Source organism: Ptychodera flava, chromosome 13 (genome assembly GCF_041260155.1).
Source record: "Ptychodera flava strain L36383 chromosome 13, AS_Pfla_20210202, whole genome shotgun sequence".
NCBI classification, from domain to species: domain Eukaryota; kingdom Metazoa; phylum Hemichordata; class Enteropneusta; family Ptychoderidae; genus Ptychodera; species Ptychodera flava.
Genome location: NC_091940.1, coordinates 30,362,825 through 30,383,558, shown reverse-complemented (window position 1 = coordinate 30,383,558; position 20,734 = coordinate 30,362,825). Strand labels below are relative to the sequence as shown.

Sequence of the window (20,734 nt, the reverse complement as noted above, 5' to 3'; positions counted from 1 at the left end):
ATCTTCTACTAATAATATGCAATCGGATATTACGTTTTGTCATACAACTCGACCGAGGAAAGTCAACACCGGGTTGAAGGACCTCTCACTGAATATTTTCAAGATAAATACGAATAAATTTCACTACATAACATGTATACTACACGCCAGTGTAAACACCCATTTCAAAACTTTGTATGAAATACACGTTCACGTTACAACCCATGACATTGGTCATGCTACGTCAATTACAAGTGGTAAATTCTATATATATATACATCAGCTGTCTAGTTTGGCCTGTATGGGTGATTGACAGCTTATATAGAAATACATTGCATTTACATCTTAGTGTACCAGATAACGGCAATTATCGGTGTCAAGGTCACCGAGTTTTTGATGAGCGCTTTTCCCTGAAGTACATGCAAAGAGCAGCGTGATTTTTAATACAATTTATCCGAGTGACAAGGTCCTCCATTGAATTACTTTGTAAGGTTTAATCACGCGTGCAAAGTCGCTATTCTGAAGTTTTAGAGCCATTACTATCCATAACGACTTATCAGATTTGAGGCATTCTCCTGCCATGAGCGATACATGCAACACAAACAGCGATGAAAGGCCTCGTTTTTCAATCGATGTTCAAGGCGTTTACCGTAGCGGTAGTATGTGCCTCGATAGTGAAAGACTTAAGTTTTTGCTTAAACTTTCCTCGATGAAACTTTCACCCATTCTCATATTAAATCGCTGAATAAAAATCAGCGGTCATCTTGCAAAGTTTGGTACAAGAGAAAGAAATTGCATAACATTTTCCAATAGGGCTGCCATCCCTGTGTTAAATCTATGGAAAAAATATTCGATTTTCACAAAACTACTTAAGACGGTAAACATTTTTCTTACTCCAAGAGCTTTAAAATGAGCCGTCACAAGTGGTAGATCAGAAAAGTATTGAAAAAAGTTGTGCCCGAGGAACATTCCTTAATTCTACCCGCCGTCGTAAATTGAATATCTGGAGGTTCGAAATTAAACTGTGCCCATGTCACAAAAAGGTGCATATCTGAACGTGATTTGAACACATAACCGTTCTAGCTGGTTTGTGTGTAAATACATAACAATTTGTCGTAACTTTCGGGCAAATATCTGACAGGTGACATGGAAAAATTGATCGAAATCCCTGACCTTAATGATACCGTGGACCAGGCGGAAAGGCATGAGTCATCATAGCTGACGTGCCATCGTGTAACCAGAATTACAAAGCTACACTAATATTCCGTTTGTCACTTTTAATGAAGGCTGGCATGGCAGGTAAAAAAAATATCAGGCAAGTCACACCATCGCGTGTCTTTCAAAACCATTGGCTAAAAGTAGGTGTATACATTTTACTGGGAGAGGAAATAGTGCAACTGTTAAAGCCTGAGAAAATAAAGTTTACTTTTTACTTTAACAAAAGGGACAGTCGTAATTTTTACGAGCAATGTATTGCAAAGAGAAGAGATGGAGGAAGACAGACAGACAGACAGACAGACAGACAGACAGACAGAGACATACAGACTGAATGATCAATGGTTCTTTAAAGGTCCGGTTTGTAATCAGTTTTATCTCTACACAGATTGATTAAATGGAGGGGTCGCCCCGTCTGCAACTGCATTACTTTCTTGTTGATAAACATCGCTTCTTCCCAAAAGGTGGCGATGAATATTGGGCAAATGTAAAGCAAATTCAGTTTTTGATGCTTCGCCCGACGGTCACCAGTTTCGGCACAGCCGCCATTTTCAACTTTTGACAGGATAACGCACAAGGGATGTTGGGATATGCTGTGCGTCGCAACAGACTCGTACCCGTTGTATTGGGTCCCATACACAGCCGCAGACGGGACGACCCCCTCCATTTAACTACAAACACTTTCGTAAATTGTCAATCTCAACAGGCGCTAGTGCGAGAAAGGGGCATTTAGGACTGTCAATATAATAATATTTACATATCTATTCATACATTTATAATTATACACAAAAGTTTAATATGAATCACCAAATATTTCTCATAATCTCTTACGTAATGAAACCTTTCCTTACTTCGCGTTAAAGATTTAACAAATTGATAACAGTAGCAAAAAATGGTCACACTTTGCACACAGGCAGACAAATAAAAGCATAATATTAACACACAATAGTTTCAGTTGCCTAATTCACAGAGCAACTTTTTACACAAGTTCGTGATCGTTACTAAGCTGACCGGAAGCTCTCATCTGATAAGCAAACAAAGTCATTTCTCGGAATCAGAAAGTCGACGAAGATTGCATTTTGCGCATGTCCCGGTCATACATAGACAAATCGCTGTGGTTGTCTGTGACAGCGATGGAGCAGGAAATGAGTTCGAACTTGACACGAGTTGTACATTAAGTTGTTATCGTGCTTTGGATGTACTAGATGTCACAATCAAGCAATCATGCTTTTAAGTCGACTTAACAGAATATTGCCGTCCTGAAAGCAGTCCACAAGGATTTCCTCAAACGTCTGCTCTGTTTTGAAAACATCAATGGTGACTGACACAAAGTGGAGTTATATCTTCCCATGATGCAGTTCAGTCCTTTGCGGAAAAGATGCTCGTACTTCGCTGCTCAGTTTCCGCAGAGAGCGAAACAGCCAATTAATCCGTTATCGTTTTAATTACCGGGGGATCAATAAATAAATCACGGAATGAGGGTCAGACTGAGTGAGGTCTAAGGAAAAGGTCAGGGCTCTTGACGTCTGTTTTCTGTTTTTTTATGCTTTTCTTTCGTTCGTCCTTCTCAACGTTCACCTTGGTTCGCTGTCTTCCGACCCATAATCCCATCTCCCAACCCAATTATGGGTCAAACTGCCGAATTTAACCTCAATATTCAAGACCCAGCCGCAGAAGATTTCAAGGGCTCTTTGCGCGATCGACATTTAAAAAAAAATTTACATCGCTCATCACAGTTTCAATCTTCTAAAAGCCAGGGGTAGCCGACCACGTGATGTGCTAGGCCGTCAGGGATACATCCAAATTTAAACAAGGAGCGAACAGTCGATAGTTTATGGGAAAAGATCGATAAAGCGCTTCTTTGATATGGTTTCACAGCAGAATGTAATTTTTATTAACCCGCACAGACGTTAAAATTATAGTTTAGGGGGTCTAATTATGTCAGTTGTTATTCATATCAGCTCAATATTTCATTCAGGCGCTGAAACCTCAATCAATGCACAGTACCTTACCAAAATTTTTTGGCGGCAAAATGGAAAACATAAATGTGAGATGTGCAATAAACATTTAAAATGAATTTGAAGACCGGTGAATGTTTGGAAAGAACTGTTAAATGTTACGGAGAGAAACTTCGCTTTGAAGGCTGTCATGATGTAGTGTTCCTGCTATACCCGAACTAATGGTAAGACGGCAATAACGTACATCAAACGATGACTTTTCTATGTAAAGTTGCAACGACTATTTGTTGATCATTTCAGAACAAAGGAATTATCGAGAGGTTAAAAACCTACATTATGTCATACGACGACGGGCCAAAATCGTGTACCTGTTTAAGGTCACAGTTGAAGGTCAAACTACTCAGGCTGTTGAAGGTAACTCTTTGGTGTTGATTTTAACGTTTTCTCCTTAATAAGCAAGTATTCTTTTTTTATTTTAATGTCACCACCGTACAGTTAAGACATTCTACCGGATTTTGGACATTAACAGATGATACCACGTTGACAAATTCGACTTTTCAAATGTTTTCACCCACTTCGCTTTATTTATAGAAACAGCGTTTATAATACAGATCTGCCCTAAGTTGAACACATATTTCATATTTTATCTTATATCCTCCTATTTCCAGGCGGTTCTGACCTTTCATTATTTTCCCAACTTTCTGACGTGGGGTCTACGATCATTCAGCTCATTGCCCTAATGCCATCACGCAGACGGTGTTCGCACTTGTCAATCACGTCTTGCAAATATCGCGCGACGGTTCCGTAATCTCCCGTAACGGGACTACATTCAAAGGTACATGTCTGTAACTGTAGCTGGCATCTGCTGTCACATCGAGTTTCTACACAGTAGTGGAACCGCTCAGTTTAGGAAAAAAAAACACTTTCACCGATTAGACATGTTTCGAAATGCAATACATCCTCCCGCTGTCACAACCATTCTTCCTATGTAATACCCCGGATGATAAGAAAAAAGATCTGGATTTCTTGAGCAGGCCATGATTCATATTTACTTAATTTCACTATAGAAGATATCCATTAATGACTTTGGACGGATGTGACTGGGCAGAGCAAACGCGCAGACAAGTGACTTCTGGCCTGACACGCATGGATGCACATTTCCGTTCGTTTTATACACGAAGTCGCCAAAATGTAAATTTGACGTAATCTCGCTGCAATTTAACAGTGTTAAATTTGGTTTTACAGTCGATTGGCGCCAATGTAGCGATCAGATCCGATACAGTCGTGTAACACAAATGACACACACTTTTACTTGCGGCAAATATGCTGGAGATTCCGTTGACGTTTGACCTCAGTCGACCTTTCAAGAAAATCGATGCAACTCAAAATCGTTTCGGCAAGGTCTCAATTTTTACTGCTTTAGTTTGCGCGTCAGAATTGTAAGTCGTTTCACCAAGTGATACGTACGACGCTATTTTGTTTGCTGTGATAAAAACCGGTGATTCGACCAATATTCACTTTATGATTCAAAGAAAAAGAAAAAAAAACTTGATGTGTGTATGTGATTGAATAAACAGCTCGACTATAAACCGTGCTTACTTATTCAAAATGCAGTAAACACTGATAAACCTTCATGGTGCCATTTCCAGTATTTAGAATTGATCACCATGGTTACTGATAGCGCTATGAACATCGTTTAAAGGACGCTTTCAACCGTCAAGTCAAGTTTATTTACGGATACCGTAAAAAACTCTAAGACATAGAAAGGAAACACAGTAATATAGTCATTAAGGTATTTGTATTCGACTCGGGAAGAGGGTTATCTCGGCGCAGAAAAAGTTTAATGACGTCTAAAAGGGAAATGTTGACGCCGTTTCCGGTATCGGAATGAACGCGCGATTACTGTTATGGCCGAAATAAAGTTGAAGAGGCCCTGTATATGATTGTACTCTCGATCTGCTAGATAACGGAAAGCAACATAAAACAGTCCTGATATGCCAGGAGCACCTTCAAAGTGTTACCGAGAGAATGGAAACAGATGAACGGAATCAGTCAGTGCCTGATGTAAGGAGAAAATAAAGTCAATGCACGCTCGTTGACCCTTGCAGAAGACAAAGCGTTACTTACATATCTGTGCAGGGCAAGCATGTCTGATGTATGGTTGAAGGGATAAGCGTGCATGACGTTGTCAAGATTCCCCACTGCTAGCGCGCTCGAAGTCTCCTTCGATTGATCGCAAAATCCCGGCTCCCGGTAAAACCCCGTGATCCCGTCGCCCCGGGAAAACACAATACGTCAAATTCAAGGTGCGATGAGTTCGGATCGGGGGAAAAAGATGACAGGACAGGCAGCTATGAGTCAACGACCTGAAGTACAGTCGGAATGTTGAGTATCTTGATAATGATGGAGTTAGAAAAGCACAGAGACAGGCCTTCAGGCAGACGTAGGTATGACATACTACATGCGTGGGATAGACTCTTTTGAGTGTACCTGGAAGGTATGAGGGTAGGCAGTTATAAGAGCAGTGCCGTGAAAGGTAATATACGCTGGAAGGTGAGAAGGCAGAACGCCTGTTTCGGCGTAAGACCGGTCAATCTTTACCGTTTCAGTGTTATGTTTTCGCAAATTCGAACTCATTTTAATTGTTTAAGTCGGTGAACATGTACACGTCTAGAGTTGTCAGTTCGAAGCTCGCTAAAGACGCTGCCTATGTAAACAGCGCGTCTTGGTGCCAGCTCTATCTGTTCATCATACAGTCCTCGGGAGTCAGTGCAACCCTCGATAGACGATATAGAAATTCCACAATTCACTTTCTGGAATGATAAGTGAAGACGCTGAGATGGTAGCGTCTGGAATGATAAGTGAAGACGCTGAAATGGTTGCGCCGGTGGGTGGGGAGTTTATTTGATAACATAACATTATATACAACGTTAAAGGATTTCGCGTACATCATATATACAAATCATATCCAGCATCATCTTGAGGGAGCACTCCATCAAGACTATCTTCGTTCTATCTTCACTCGGATTCACTATTTCTGATACACGTCACTTTTGTATTACAACTGGATTTTGTTTCTATTTAAAAAGTGCACAACGTTCATTAACACAGGGACAAATGCAGTGCTTATGAATCTCATCGGCGAACCGGGACATAAATCCTGGAGTGAACTGCTTCAAGTCAGATGAAATATTTTGAAAGAAATGTTTCACGAGCTGAATATAGTCGACTGAGGTGGGGGCATATCGCGAGGGAGATAAGCATCGACTGTCGGACAAAGCTTCTTATAGTTGAGTGATGGTGTTGTGTTGTTTTGATGGGTACGCTAATAACGACTCCACAGATAGTGATGCGGCTGAAATATGCAACTAATGATAATGACTGGGGCGATGGGCGCTGATTATTGAGCGGCGATTTCCTTGATATCGGTATTTATTTTAGGACGCGGGAGCGGGGATGGAAGGCGGCTGTCTCTCTCTCTTCATCGCTCACAGATGAACTCTTGATTCATGTTAAAGTACTGAGTAGGTGAATAATCGTCCCCGAGTGGAGAGGGCGTGGGCATTTGCTTGTCGATAATGACGATGGTTGATGCATGACGTTAACAGCGATGATTGCGTCGCTGATTATTTTAGGAGGTTCGATAGGCGGTGCGCGGAGAAGAGAGAAATGATGGCACGATTATCCGACCTGGCCCATCGAGATATCTTCAGATTCCACTGATTGCATAATGAAACTAGACCCCCAGACAAATATAGGTTCACTCATTTCCTATGGCATAAATGATTATCCATGCATTGTAAAGAGCAAATTCAAACATGTTTCTCGCATAGGGATGGACGGTTAATGTACATCTTTGGTGGGGTGACTGAAATAATAATAGAGATCAAACTGTGGCAAAAAAAAATGTGTTACTGTTTTTGTACACACACATAAATTGTAATGACTTGAATACAAAATAAGTGTGTTGCATTCTTGAACTGTATGCCCGCTCTACCAACTCCGTAAAAATCCCGGAATGTGCATACCCTCATTCTCACCACCCCTCCTAAGATCTAATGGCCCGTCCCTTGGCCAGTTCATGTGTACTGAGAGCTGAACCCGTTTTGTGATTGACTACCAATTTTCTTTGACAAAAACTAACGCGCGTGTTGACTCACGCACGCTATTGCATCCAGGGTCAAGTTAATTGATCCGAAAACCAGCATCGGTCACCCGGGACATATTCGTGACATTTGTCGAGTTGAGTAAATGTTTTGAAAAAAAGGGCGAATTGATTGCCCCCGAGTCATAAACGTGAGTGTGAACGCGCGGAAGTGAAATTTACACGCTCTTTTACCGTGGCTTCAATCCTAATCACGTGCCCTAGTAATTAATCTTGACGAGGCAGGCAATGAAGCAATCAAGAACGATTGTATACAGGCAATAGAATCCGAGTCAGGGTGGAATTTGATTGCTTATTTGAACTCTGTCATTTGAAGAACTTTTTGAGCAGGATAATGTTTAAAGTGCTGTCCTTTCGTAGTTTTAGTCTCGCATGGGTTTCCGCGCCTTTGTCATGATCTTCTGTCATGATCTCGAAATCGAAAGAATTAAACTTTTACTCAAACTTTCCCCAGGAATTCAAATCTTCAACTATCATTCTCTTTCAGTATCAAGAATGAAAATCAAGGGTCATATTTGCAAATTTTGTACGACAGAAACAAATGACCTAAAAAAGTCAGTGAAATTTGAAATTCAAAATGGCCACCGTCCTTGTGATAACTTAATTAGGAAAACTTTATATTTCGATTATCAAGAAAATAAGACGGTAAAAACATTATTTATTCCGAGAGCTTCGAAATGAGTCCCAACAAGTATAAGATCAGAAAAGTACTGTAATAATTTGAGAGTCGATTCATCTATTCTCGAAGCGCATCCCACCTTAATGAATATCGCGGATGTAAAAATCTGCCCAGCCAGTTTCACTACCGCGTCTGTTGCTGGATTCTTGTGCGTAGAAGTGATGTCATCAAAGCATGTGTACCTTGTGTATTGATTACACAGCTGTCATTACCCCCAGAAACCCTCCATTCGTATTGATAGATAACAACAGTTTTTCGATTCAAAGCACAACACTATTGCCAAAGAGGTGTTTATCATATCTCATTGTATTAATAATTTGTAGCGAAGAAATCGTATCTCTATTTATCCCTCGAACGTCTTGTATGATGCACTTACTATACAACCAACGCAGCAACATTAAAAGCAGGTTTATACCTGATGACTGTGGCATGAGGAAACTAAACATATAACTTACAAGGTACAAGCGTGCCAAGGAGATCAGCCTCGTTCCGGTCGTTTCTGAAACGTCCCATAATAACCCTCACCGTGTTCTGTTTCTGTAGGCATTTGTATTTGACCAGTATAATATAACATACCAAGGGACACTTTCAGTTGTCTCACTAAAGGTAAATGTTGTGAATCGTCCACATGCTCGGCATTGTTATCGTTTTTCACTGTCGGCCTCGCTATGCATGTTCCTGTCAGTGTCTATGATAAACACCGATCATACCAAGTCTGCTGTATGGGTCACTCTTGAAATATTATCACACCAGAAGAACACTGGGTCCGGCCCCTTCATTGTCTTAATAGCGCTTGTCTGGAGGCGATTTTCATTGCAAATGATATAGAAATACCCCTAGAACGGTGTCAAATTATTTACTTCGGTCCTTGTATTAAAGCCCCACTCATGAGCAGTATCTTTTTATCATTATTTTATGATTTTACTATAATAAGCATGACATTGTGAGAATGCACTAATTTAGGTGTGTGTGTACACTTATTACTATAATCAAATCAAAATGACAGTTAAAATTTGAATTTACTCTGTCAAATGTTTCACAAAGGAATGGTTTCCTAATGCAGTGATAGCCTGTATCCCTTCAGCGGGTATAACTCAAAGAAAACCAGGGGAGAATAGGTAGATATCTTGAGGTCGACAAATTTCAAGAGTTACAGCTAGTGGGGCTGTACCGTTCTCCAGTCTAACCGAAATAAGAATAGTACAACCACAACCTTCGATCGAAGTACTTCAATACGTTACATCATATCATCTTTTCGGCAGCACTGAGATGAACCACAACCACAACCGCAACCGCAACCAACCCAAATCTGTGTAGAGTTTTATCTCAACAATTGAACTGATCTTTCGCAGATCAATCAGCGACTTTTAATGAACAAAGTCGAATAGACCGTACACTTTGAGCACATGACGTCATCGTCATTCCGAAGACAGAATTGAAACGTATATATCCGAAAATTGCCGTCTTTATCGCGTTTCCCGCTTTCTTGGTAAGTTTATCGTCAGCGTATTTTTTCGACCGTGTCCGATGAACCGTTACCACCGGAACTACTTTTTATATGCACAGCGACGAATCGTGAATTCATATCACGAATTAGCACACGACAAAAACGTTCAGCGTGATGTTTTAACAATGAAATAGGCATCCGACGTTGAAAATAGAAAGAAAATGTGAGACGACTCCTGAATTGAATTGAAAGTAACAAATTGGTTTTGGATATCTTCTCTTTAGCTGGTTTATTTGTATGCAAAAAGAGTGACTTTGCATTACTCCTCTCCAATAGTTCATTGTTTAAGTAAGCAAATGTCTGCCAATCCGTGTCAATTAGAAGGAAAAATGTTACACTAAAATGGCCACGTGTGACTGCCTTTAAAGATAGCAATTTATGACTTCAATATACCCAATGTCCCCTTTGTAACGAATCAGTCAAGCGCATAATCTTTTGTGCTCAGCACACAATGTTTTTGAAGTAAAATGAATTCTTAATTAGCACGCCTCACTCATGAGTATTTAATCTGTACATGAATCTACAATCAGTGAAATGGACATGAAATGCAATTAGCACTCACGCCACAGGCTATGACATTTGCATTTCGTGCAGACAGATGGTTTAGAGCGCTCACGTGTTTTCTGTAAATCACCGATCGTAGACTATCGGTTCAGGGAACATCGTGTGTTTTAGTGTCGGGATTGTCGGCTTAAATTAAATCGCCAGCTGTGTATTTTATAGCACCAACAAATTGACTAACCGTGAGGGCGTCACATTGCGTTTGTTTTCCAACAGAGTACGAGTTCCCCCACCCAATCTGTTTCCCGAGGCTGACAAATACAGGCTACCGGGGGAACTCGTTGGCCAAAGGGAGAACAGAGTTTACCGTTTGCTTTTGCCCCAATATGGCCTGGCAATATGCATTATTAACGTACCGAATCCGTTATCCTTATCGAAAAATTAAGACATTTTTGTGCTATAGCACGGGTTTCGGTCACATGAGACCGCCATATTCATTGATTTTTTTTCCCTTAAAAACACGCATGCGTAGATTGCGCTTTGAAACTTATCCGGGTAACAGTTGTAGGAACTGTTACCCGGCCCGGTTACGATTCCGAAAGCGTGAATCGGCATTTGCATGAGCGCAAATTATCACATCCCATCTGACCATAAATTCATGAACCATGACGGAGACTGTGGAGTGTAATAAAGAAGCATTTTGCTTCAGATTGCGACATTTTCTCAGCAACGCAGTAAGTTTGTACTCTCGTCAATAAAATGCAACAACATTCCAGCAAAAGTACAATTTTTATTGCATGTGACCTCGATTTAACATCAAGAGAATGGACTGGCAGATTTCCATTATTATGAGAGCTAACTTTCCAGAGAGCGTTGCTTCAAATCGTATTAGTGAACAAATCCAGGGTTGCTCACAGGTCGTAGAATTCCCCTAACTCATTACAATAATGGCATTAGCTTGATCCAAAGCGTTGGCAATCGTATTCCGCGACTTATTACTTCTTGTAGTACTCGGCATTAAAAGCGAAGTAATTTGAGCAAGAGCCTTTCACATTTAAATCATTTTCCCTAAAAATCTGTCATCGGAGGTGTTACAATAATGGAGATAGAACACACGGCTGCTCCCCCAGACGTCACGCGGCTTGCAAATTCCATTGCTGATAATTACGATAATGTTTGTAAGCTTGTGTTCATAGACGCTGCTATAGCTGTGTTGATTGCCGGGAGCCGTGTCGAGCAAATATTTATATCGTTTTTGTGAGTGGTTTATTTGGTTGGCAATGTACTAGGGCACGTCCAAGAACGCCAATTTAATCTGGCAGACCGAGTCTCCCCATGTCCGCCTTCCTTCTGACTGCAAAGCTAAGACGTATTGCCCCAGATAATTTGTATGCACGACGTTCACAGGTTCTAGATCAAGTCGACAGTGCGCACAAAACTATGTTTCCCCGCTCTCTTCTCCAAACAAGTAATCCAGCTCTTCTTTCTAATACCCCCTACGTTATTCCACGTGCATTTCAGTGAATCGAGTATCAATACATGTTCCGTAATTTCATTGCACGGAAATCTTGAGGGTGCTTCCAAACCAACAGATCTTGTATTTTCTCAGATTAATCAGCAATTATACCTATAAACTATGGTTACGTGATGGCAATTGCAAGCTGACAGAGTAGGGGAGATGTTCCTTTTGTGATTGTAATATCAAACTGTAACTGTAACTTTTGATGATCTGTTCACTAATTTTGTTGTCAATGTCAACTGCAGTTCTTTGTTCAACTTCCTAAGGCGTGTTGAGTTACACATTATCCAGTGTGTCAACTCAGCCTGTGTATGTGTAGACTGCATGCGTATTAACAGAATATTCATTCACGTCCGGACTGAAATTCAAATGTGGTATTTGGTCTTTCAATATGCTGTGAGGAAAAACAAAACAAAAACAAAAACAAATAAAAAACAAAAAATTGTGAAAAAATCATCAAACGTTACATCTACTGTCATTAAAATTTACAACTATCTAGCAGGTTTTTTAAAACTTCGCACGGTACTCTCAGAGTTTAATCACTAATTACAAATTTTTATTTAATATGCGAATGAGCTGTCAATTAACTTGACACTGCTCAATGATTTATGGGACAATTAGATATCCATCAGATCAACATTTGTAGCATGTTTATTTAATTTAATGCTGTAATTTTAGAGTAATGTCACTTATTACAAAGTTCATTAAATATGCAAATAAACCCTACATTAACTTGACACTGTTCAATGATTCATAGCACAATTAAATATTTATCAAATCAATATCTGTAGCACGTTTCACAAAACGTGCTACAATGCCGAAATTTCAGAGTTATATAGCTAATTACAAAGTTCATTAAATATGCAAATGAACCCTTAATTAACTTTATACTACTTAATGCTTTACAACAAAGTTAGATATCTGTAGTATCAGTATGTGCAGCAGTTTCATCACATTTGATGCAGTTATTTCGGAGTTATATGACTAATTATAAGACTTCATGGAATATGCAAATGAGCTAATTATTAACTTGACACTGCTCAATGCTTCTCAGTACAATTGGATATTTATCAGATCAACATCTGTAGCAAGTTTCATCAAATTAAATGCTTTGAATTTCGGAGTAATATCACTAATTACAAAGTTCATAAAATATGCAAATGAACCCTTAATTAACTTAACACAACTAAATGCTCTACACCACAATTAGATATCTGTCGGATCAGTATCTGCAGCAGATTTCATCACATTTGGTGCAGTTATTTTGGAGTTATATCACTAATTACTAAACTTCATAAAATATGCAAATGACCAATTTGTTAACTTGACACTGCCAAATGCTTCTCAGTACAATTAGATATTTATCAAAACAATATCTGTACCCAATTTCACTGATTTAGGTGCCGTAATTTCAGAGTTATATACCTAATTACAAAGTTCATTAAATATGCAAATGAACCCTTAATTAATTTCACACTACTAAATGCTTTACACTACAGTTAGATATTAGTCGGCTCAGTATCTGCAGCAGATTTCATCACATTTGGTGCAGTTATTTTGGAGTTATATCACTAATTACAAAACTTCATAAAATATGCAAATGACCTATTTGTTAACTTGACACTACCAAATGCTTCTCAGTACAATTAGATATTTATCAAAACAATATCTGTACCCAATTTCACTGATTTAGGTGCCGTAATTTCAGAGTTATATACCTAATTACAAAGTTCATTAAATATGTAAATGAACCCTTAATTAATTTAACACTACTAAATGCTTTACACTACAGTTAGATATCAGTCGGATCAGTATCTCCAGCAGATTTCATCACATTTGGTGAAGTTATATAAAAGTTATATGACTAATTACAAACCTTCATAAAATATGCAAATGAGCTATTTATTAACTTGACACAGCCTAATGCTACAAAGTGTAATTAGATATATATCAGATCAATATTTGTTGCAAGTATCATCAAGTTTGGTGCAGGAATTTCAGAGTTATCTCACTAATAAAAAAAGTTCATTAAATATGCAAATGAGATGATAATTGACATGACACTCACAGTATCATCATAATGTTCTTAGATTGTCATCTGTGAAAAGTTTCATGAAATTTTGTGCAGTATTTCTTGATATATGTCTACACTGTCATTACCGTCTCCATAGGGAAACCATTGTATGGAAAAAAACGATATTGCATAACTTCATTAATATGCAAGCCACACTAACCAAAATCTAATCAGTTCTTGCAAGTAGCACATGGTACCTGTGTACCAAATCTGACTTAAATCCGTTCAGGCGTTTTTGAGTTATCGTGTAAACAGACAGACAGACAGACAGACACACACACACACTAACACACACACACACACACACACGGACAGACAGACAGACATCGCTATGACAATAGCCCACGTGTTTACACACGTGAGCTAAAAATGGGCGGTTCTCTCTTGTCGCGCCCTTATTTCATCGGCTAAGTCTCACTCTCGAACAATAACTCATCTTTCTGCTGATTTGAAAAAAAAAACATGACAATAATAACCGTCACGACGATTGAGATGACGAGATGTTCGTCCCGTTGTAGTTCAAGGTGTGTATCACCTCTACCTGAAAAATAAGCTACAAAAAAGTAACAACTACCCCATCAAAGCATTGGAGATGAAAGAATTGATTTTTACGGTCTCCATGATCACCTTCAAACGTTTTGTTGTGCTTGATTTTTGGAAGATTTCTGAAAAGACTCTGGAAGGTTACGTCTGAATGGAAATGCAGGTCGCCAACAAATTTCACTAGTTCTAGTTTTCGTCGTCTGAGACTCAAGGTGCCTCGAAAATGTATAGGCAAGGGCCTTTATTTACTGCTGAGGGAAAACTTCTTTGTTTGTCTAGGTTGATGAAGGTGGAAATTGGCATTCAAGCCTGGTCGGACTTACAGTCAGCTGGTCCAGATGGTCGCTTTTCACAGACGCTTGTTGATTTTCATCATACCCAACAATAAGAATCTGTGGATCGAATATGCAAAGAGATGTCACGATAGGTTTTTTAAGCGATACTAGGAACGACAACCGTAGATTCCCCTGGCTGGGTTTACACAGAAAAAAAAAGCCATGTGAATTTCAAAATAAAGTTATCGTTCGCTAAAGCGATGAAATAAATTTATTTCACGCGAACAGGTTGCAATACCCCGCTGATTGCTCTCAACGAGTGCATAAAAATCGTCGTTGATATGAAACCAATTCAACTATCACTTCCATGTCTGAACCTTTTCTGGTCGATTGGAATTCCGGGTCGCTCATAAATCATGCGGTCCCTTGCATGTGAAAGGTAATCAACCTTCTGATGCGAGATACTAAGATAGCTACCCTACTTAAGTATACGTTTCATCAATATGTAGGTAGAGAGAGAGAGAGAGAGAGCGATTATTGAAACGGTTGATCACAACTTTATTGACTGTGTTGATTTGACAGTTCAAATAATTATGCATACTTCGCTTAATAATATCCCGAGCGATCTGAGCCAGTGCGTCTCTCTAAAGACCGTGTTTTACTTGATGGACACAGTTGCCGACTCCCAAGATATTAAACGCTTGCCAACCATGCCGCTCGTATAAGCAATTGTCGTTTGGCTCTTAACTGTGTAGGCTTCTACCTGTGCTGAGAATAGATGAATATCTGGTTAAAAAATGAATACCACCGCAGCAAGTCGCCCTTTAGCCTAATGTGAAAAACTTGCTAGCATTTTCATATCGCAACGTGCATTAAATGACTTCTTATCTTCCTCAGTCGAACCAATCAATAATTCAACGATTAGAACGGCGTGTGTTTGAATTGATTTATTTTTAAGTAAGCAGTGTAGCTTTTCAAAAATATGTATGTCTGTATACATCATGGTGATCGTGTATACATGTAGTTATGTATACCGGGCCCGTTCAATTCGGATCCTTTGTTTATTTCGAGTGCGAACGAAGCGATTGGATTTTCCACACCGTCGTCTTGCATTTCGCTTAGAAATAGAATTTAAAGAGATGCAGGTATTTCAATCCTGTGCAGATAGCATCTTTATCTCTTTGCATGTCGGAACTGGCGCGAGTTCACACGGCTCATTTCGTATGCAGAATGCGAGGGCGTATCCCAGAATCCTCCCGGGGTGATGCAAACGACTGTTTTAAGGCGCATTAAGCTCACCAACCCTGGTGACATCACAGAGCCGTGTCGGTTAAAACTCCAGGGTGTATACTCTGTACTCGGGTGCGAAAAACTCTTCAACCGTCGACAAGGATGAGGATAGTCGATGCGTGACTGTTTGTTTCAGGATCTTGCGGCGCTGCGAAGTGATATTGGGTGAGTGAACAGAAAAAAAAACGTAAAAGCCTTCTACATCATCATGCCTTTTGTAAGTTTGTGGTGTCGTCCAATGATCGGTGATAACAAGCTGTGAAATCACGGCGATGACGGTTGTCAATGGCCTGAACTTGCAACATTAACATCGCAATTACTGTTGCAATTCAACAGTCGACCGTTACTGTTGCAATTCAACAGCCGACCGCTCACTTTGCATTTCAGACATCGAATTTCGAGTGTCTACAACGAACGTTCAGTTGATCGTACCGTACATTTATAGCTGCCTCTGTGCACTTTTCGACATTGAAAATTGACACGACTTAAGTAAATTTTAAGAAGTGAGCAAATGCGTCATTTAAAAATCTATTTAAAGTCCAGTGAATTTGCACCATGTCTCAAAACACTTGAGATTCGTTTAGTACCCCTGAATAACGATTGCATGCTTCGCATCATTAGCTTGTAGCTGAAATTAAATTCGTTTTGTGTGGTTTTCCGCTTGGCCAAGTGCTTTATTCAGAGAGAGAGAGAGAGAGAGAGAGAGAGAGAGAGAGAGAGAGAGAGAGAGAGAGAGAGGGGAGAGGAAGAGAGAGAGAGAGAGAGAGAGAGAGAGAGAGAGAGAGAGAGAGAGAGAGAGAGAGAGAGAGAGAGAGAGAGAGAGAGAGAGCTTCAATTATCTATCTTGTCCCGTCACTGCCAAGCATTGTATCGTACATTTGCACGGTTTTCTCCGCTTTAGACACGGATACCATTATCTCCATTCTGTTCAAATAATGACATGACGTTGATTTGTTCATCCAACATGATAATATAATTGTCATCGAGTGGTCGTTCAATTTCGTTTCATGCTAATCAATCTCATCTAAATATTCCCATACCAAACTCCATGCAGTAGCTCTTCAACTTCATCATGTTTCAGTGTGTCATGATTTTTATTTTTGGTCGTTACTTAGTTTCTTTTTCATGCTTATTTATTCCCGACGAGTATATATTTTTGCCGATGAAATATAATCCTTGTTGATTTGAATGTTATAGTATTATGCCAGCATGCCTCTATGGATTAATATTCCATGGAAGAAGAGACGATGGCTTGTGTGCGTTTGGGGTCGCCGTATCGACTGGTGGGGTTAAGTTCCCTGTCTACAGCTAGATAATATACCGCGTGTACATCAATCGACGCACAGTCTACTTATTGCGTACTCAATAATTCCCTCCAGCGAGTACTGTCACAATAACATCGCTGATCGATGCATAATCCGCTGAGCCGAAATATTTATTTTTTCCGTCAAACTGTCTGTTAAACACATCGCCCACTGCTATAGTCTGGCACAAAGAGATAAACACAGACTGAATTATCGCCCAGTGTGTAGATTGAAATAAATCAAATCTGTAAGTTGTTTTCTGATGAAAAAATACTAAATTTTTCAAAAGATACAGATTCACAGACACGAATAAACGGAAGGCTGGCCGTGAAATAATTAACATTGAATGCACACACGCGAAAGTCTTTCATAAAACGGTTTTTTTATATTTGTGTATTTGGCGATAACAAAGTCGAGTGCGTACAGCTGTTAAGACAGCCCCATTCACTTCAATGTACATGTATTACAGAAATCCCAAAATCGATAATATTCCCCAGCAGTTAACTCGCACAAAAGCCCGTCGGCCATTTTGAATATTTGAATGTTGAAAAATCTTTGTGTAACGACGCATGTTGTTTTCCCAACTCATTACAGTAAACTTTCAGTAATATAATATGGTCAAGAGTTTTAATGTCTAGGTTTATTGATATTCCGATCATGAAGGGACAAACGTGATTAATCTTTAAATTAGCCAATGGTGTTTTCGCCCTCTGTTCTTTGCGATAGCGCAACATTGCACAATCATCAAATAGACAATAATTATGCAAACTTATATGATGTATTGTTATGCCGAATGAAAATAACTCTCGGATGTTCATGGCTCATGTGACAGAGCCACCAACCTTAAGGGAATACAACGACTCTTGCGATGTGTAAGAGCTTCCTGATAGTTACCTGAACAAGGAAACGTCGATATTGGATTGTGTCGATACTTTAGTCAATATCAAGTTGTCCAACGTTGTGCGAATATTCTTTCAGTAGAGAGAGAACATTTACAGAACAAGCACTCACAAATCTTGTATTCACCGTCAGAACGCATATGAAAATAGATCTTTTGTTCTGTACATGCTCAGACACTCTTGTCACGGCTGTGAGTCTCTCAAGTGTCAGCACACATATATCGATTAAGATTCGATTTTTATGCCATAAGGTTTTCCTCAATTCGAACGCATAGTGGGAACGATTTTCTGAAATTCGTAGCAACTCGAGGAAAGTGCGGGTTTGTAAAGTGGGGTTCTTCCGAAGTGTCTGAAATCTTTAAGGTCATCGACTTTCGCAGGGCTACACAATGCCGCTTCAATACATTGAGAGAGACTGCCGACAGATATTGCCAAGTTATGCAGGAGATAAAAAAATATGAACATAGCAATGCCAGGTGTTCGTTTGTAGAAATAAAATGTTTGCATGATAAAATAAATCTTTTCACTGCATTGCGTTCGGGGGGCAATGTGCAGCGTCTCGAATGATTGTAGGTCATTGGTTGGCTGAATATCATTGTCACCATTGAATCATATTGCCAAATAGCCAGCCAGCTACAGAATAGTCTCAGTTTCAAACTCCCTAAGTTGCTGGAAGTAATTAAAGTCAATCCCTCAGATACAACCTTTCGAGCCGCTGCACACTGGCAGAATTTTATTTTTGTATCAATTTAGATCAAATCTAGTCTTGGCGTGACTTTTGGTCTCAGACGAATCCCTCTGGCTTAATCACGGTCAATCATTTAGTGAGGCAGGAGTTTACGTCGACCAGGCATATCCTATATTACATAACAATGTTATACGCTTTCAGGTCCGTACCTGAATTAATCTGACACAACAAAAACGCTCGACAGATCAGTCGCCAAACAAGAGCCAGATATAGTTTAAATTCATTCATGTTCGGTGCATGTTAATAAAGAAGGTAGATATTACATAAAACTGAATAGAAAACTGGGCGCTGTAAGCTATGAGGAAAACTGGACAAATAAATACTTGAATAGATAGATAGATACATGTATGAAAATACTTTAATAAATAAAGAAATAATTGACTGGATAAATAAAAATCCTAATGAACAACAGATTGAATAAATAAATAAATAAATAAATAAATAAATAAATAAATAAATAAATAAATAAATAAATAAATAAATAGACATACGACTAAAATGAAAAAAAGTATTTCATTAATAAGTTCATGGCGCCAATGCTTCGAAAGTCTTAGGCTAGACTGTTCCTACAGAAGGCGGCAACTCTAATGAGTAGATATTACTGTATCAATATGTCTAAACGTGGCTTTGTCAAAGTTATGGCCAATTCATGTCGCAAATCCAATTAACGTGTCATTGCGAAATGGGAATTTATAAATGCCATTCAGTGAGGTAATAAAATGACAATTGAGACGAGATGTCAAAGGATGGAGACATCTGTGAACAGTGACGTATTACAATGACCGAATCGAAAGTCAGAAATCTACTGAATACATACATTCGATAAGTCGACTGTGTATTAAGTGAAAACACACAAGAAGAGCGTAATTCTGAAATTTATGACGTTAATAAACTTGATAATATTTACAGCAGCCAATAAACTTCGTATTGAAACTTCGTAGTTGTATCGATAAGCACTTTTTGCTGGAGACAGGAGACAATGTAGATGCAGACAGAAGCTTTACTAGAAGACGGGATCTGCAACGAGACACGCATTTTAAAAAGACTATAGCTTTAGGCGAATATTTTACAGTAAAAGCCAGAATGCATGTAAGTGGAAAAAAGAATGTTTGGTGTGAGCAGGCGTACGTGCATGGCGTCTTTGTGACTTTAGGTAACTGACCTAATTTGTAAGGCATTTAGTACACATTTACAAGTACAATCACCACAATGAAAGCGAGTATTAATTGCAGACTTTGTTTTTTACCGCTTCTCTTATTACACGTTTATTGTATTGGGCAATTGAAATGAGCAATCCTAATCAATATCAGGCAATTGGATTCATTATCGACCCCCCCCTTCCCGCTCTCTGATTGCATGTTAATGATACGCCATATAGAGCTTGACCTTAACAGTTTTGGCTGTCAGAGATTACAGTCCAATCAAAAGTGTAACGAAATATGCTTATGAAGATGAACCAATCGAAACAAAATACAAATTAATGTAGGTCAAGGTGAAACAACTTTCCCTTTTTAATACCACGGAACTGTCATAGAATCGTCATTCACTAAAAGCCGTTCCATTATTGCTTTCTTATATTTGCAGGAATCAAAACACTCATATGGCAGGATAGCATATGCTGCCGGTCGCATACGTATTTTGTATTAAAAGGGAATCTGTCCACAGCTTGATATATGATTTTCAGCAACCCATTTCATCACTGGCATACGTTACAAATGTATGCCGTATTTGAGTTTTTAGCATTAATGTAAGTAGCAGACGACACACACGCACACAAATGATCATTGACAAACAGGTATGCAAATAACGTTATTAGAGAAATAAATCACTCCGATAGGTTCATTCAGTCTTTGGGAACCGATTAGGAAGACAAATAAAAGGCCCCGAGGTGAAACACCGATAGCTTAGTTACAAAAATTACAAACAGTATTACAGTGGTTTGCGTTGAACCGTTGGCAATACGGGAACTAGACATACCAAGTAAATTGAGAATTTGTCAACTTTCCTAGGCGTAATAATCGTCTAGGTGATAATGTACGTCAACAACAAACCCCTTGAAGAATTAAACTCCGCGATCT

The 20,734-nt window shown here is 39.1% G+C and overlaps 1 protein-coding gene across 11 annotated transcripts in view; it reads left to right on the top strand.

Moving 5' to 3' along the window:
• Nucleotides 1-20,734, top strand: part of LOC139148129 (probable G-protein coupled receptor CG31760) — a 228,956-nt gene that overhangs the window by 64,711 nt on the left and 143,511 nt on the right. For 3 of the 11 annotated variants that reach the window (XM_070719438.1, XM_070719435.1, XM_070719429.1), the window contains exon 1: nt 15,701-15,870. The exons of the other annotated variants lie outside the window; for them this stretch is intronic. The gene's annotated coding sequence lies outside the window, so the exon portion shown is untranslated. Of the gene's footprint in view, nt 1-15,700; nt 15,871-20,734 lie in introns of those variants that run through there. 11 annotated transcript variants of the gene reach the window in all.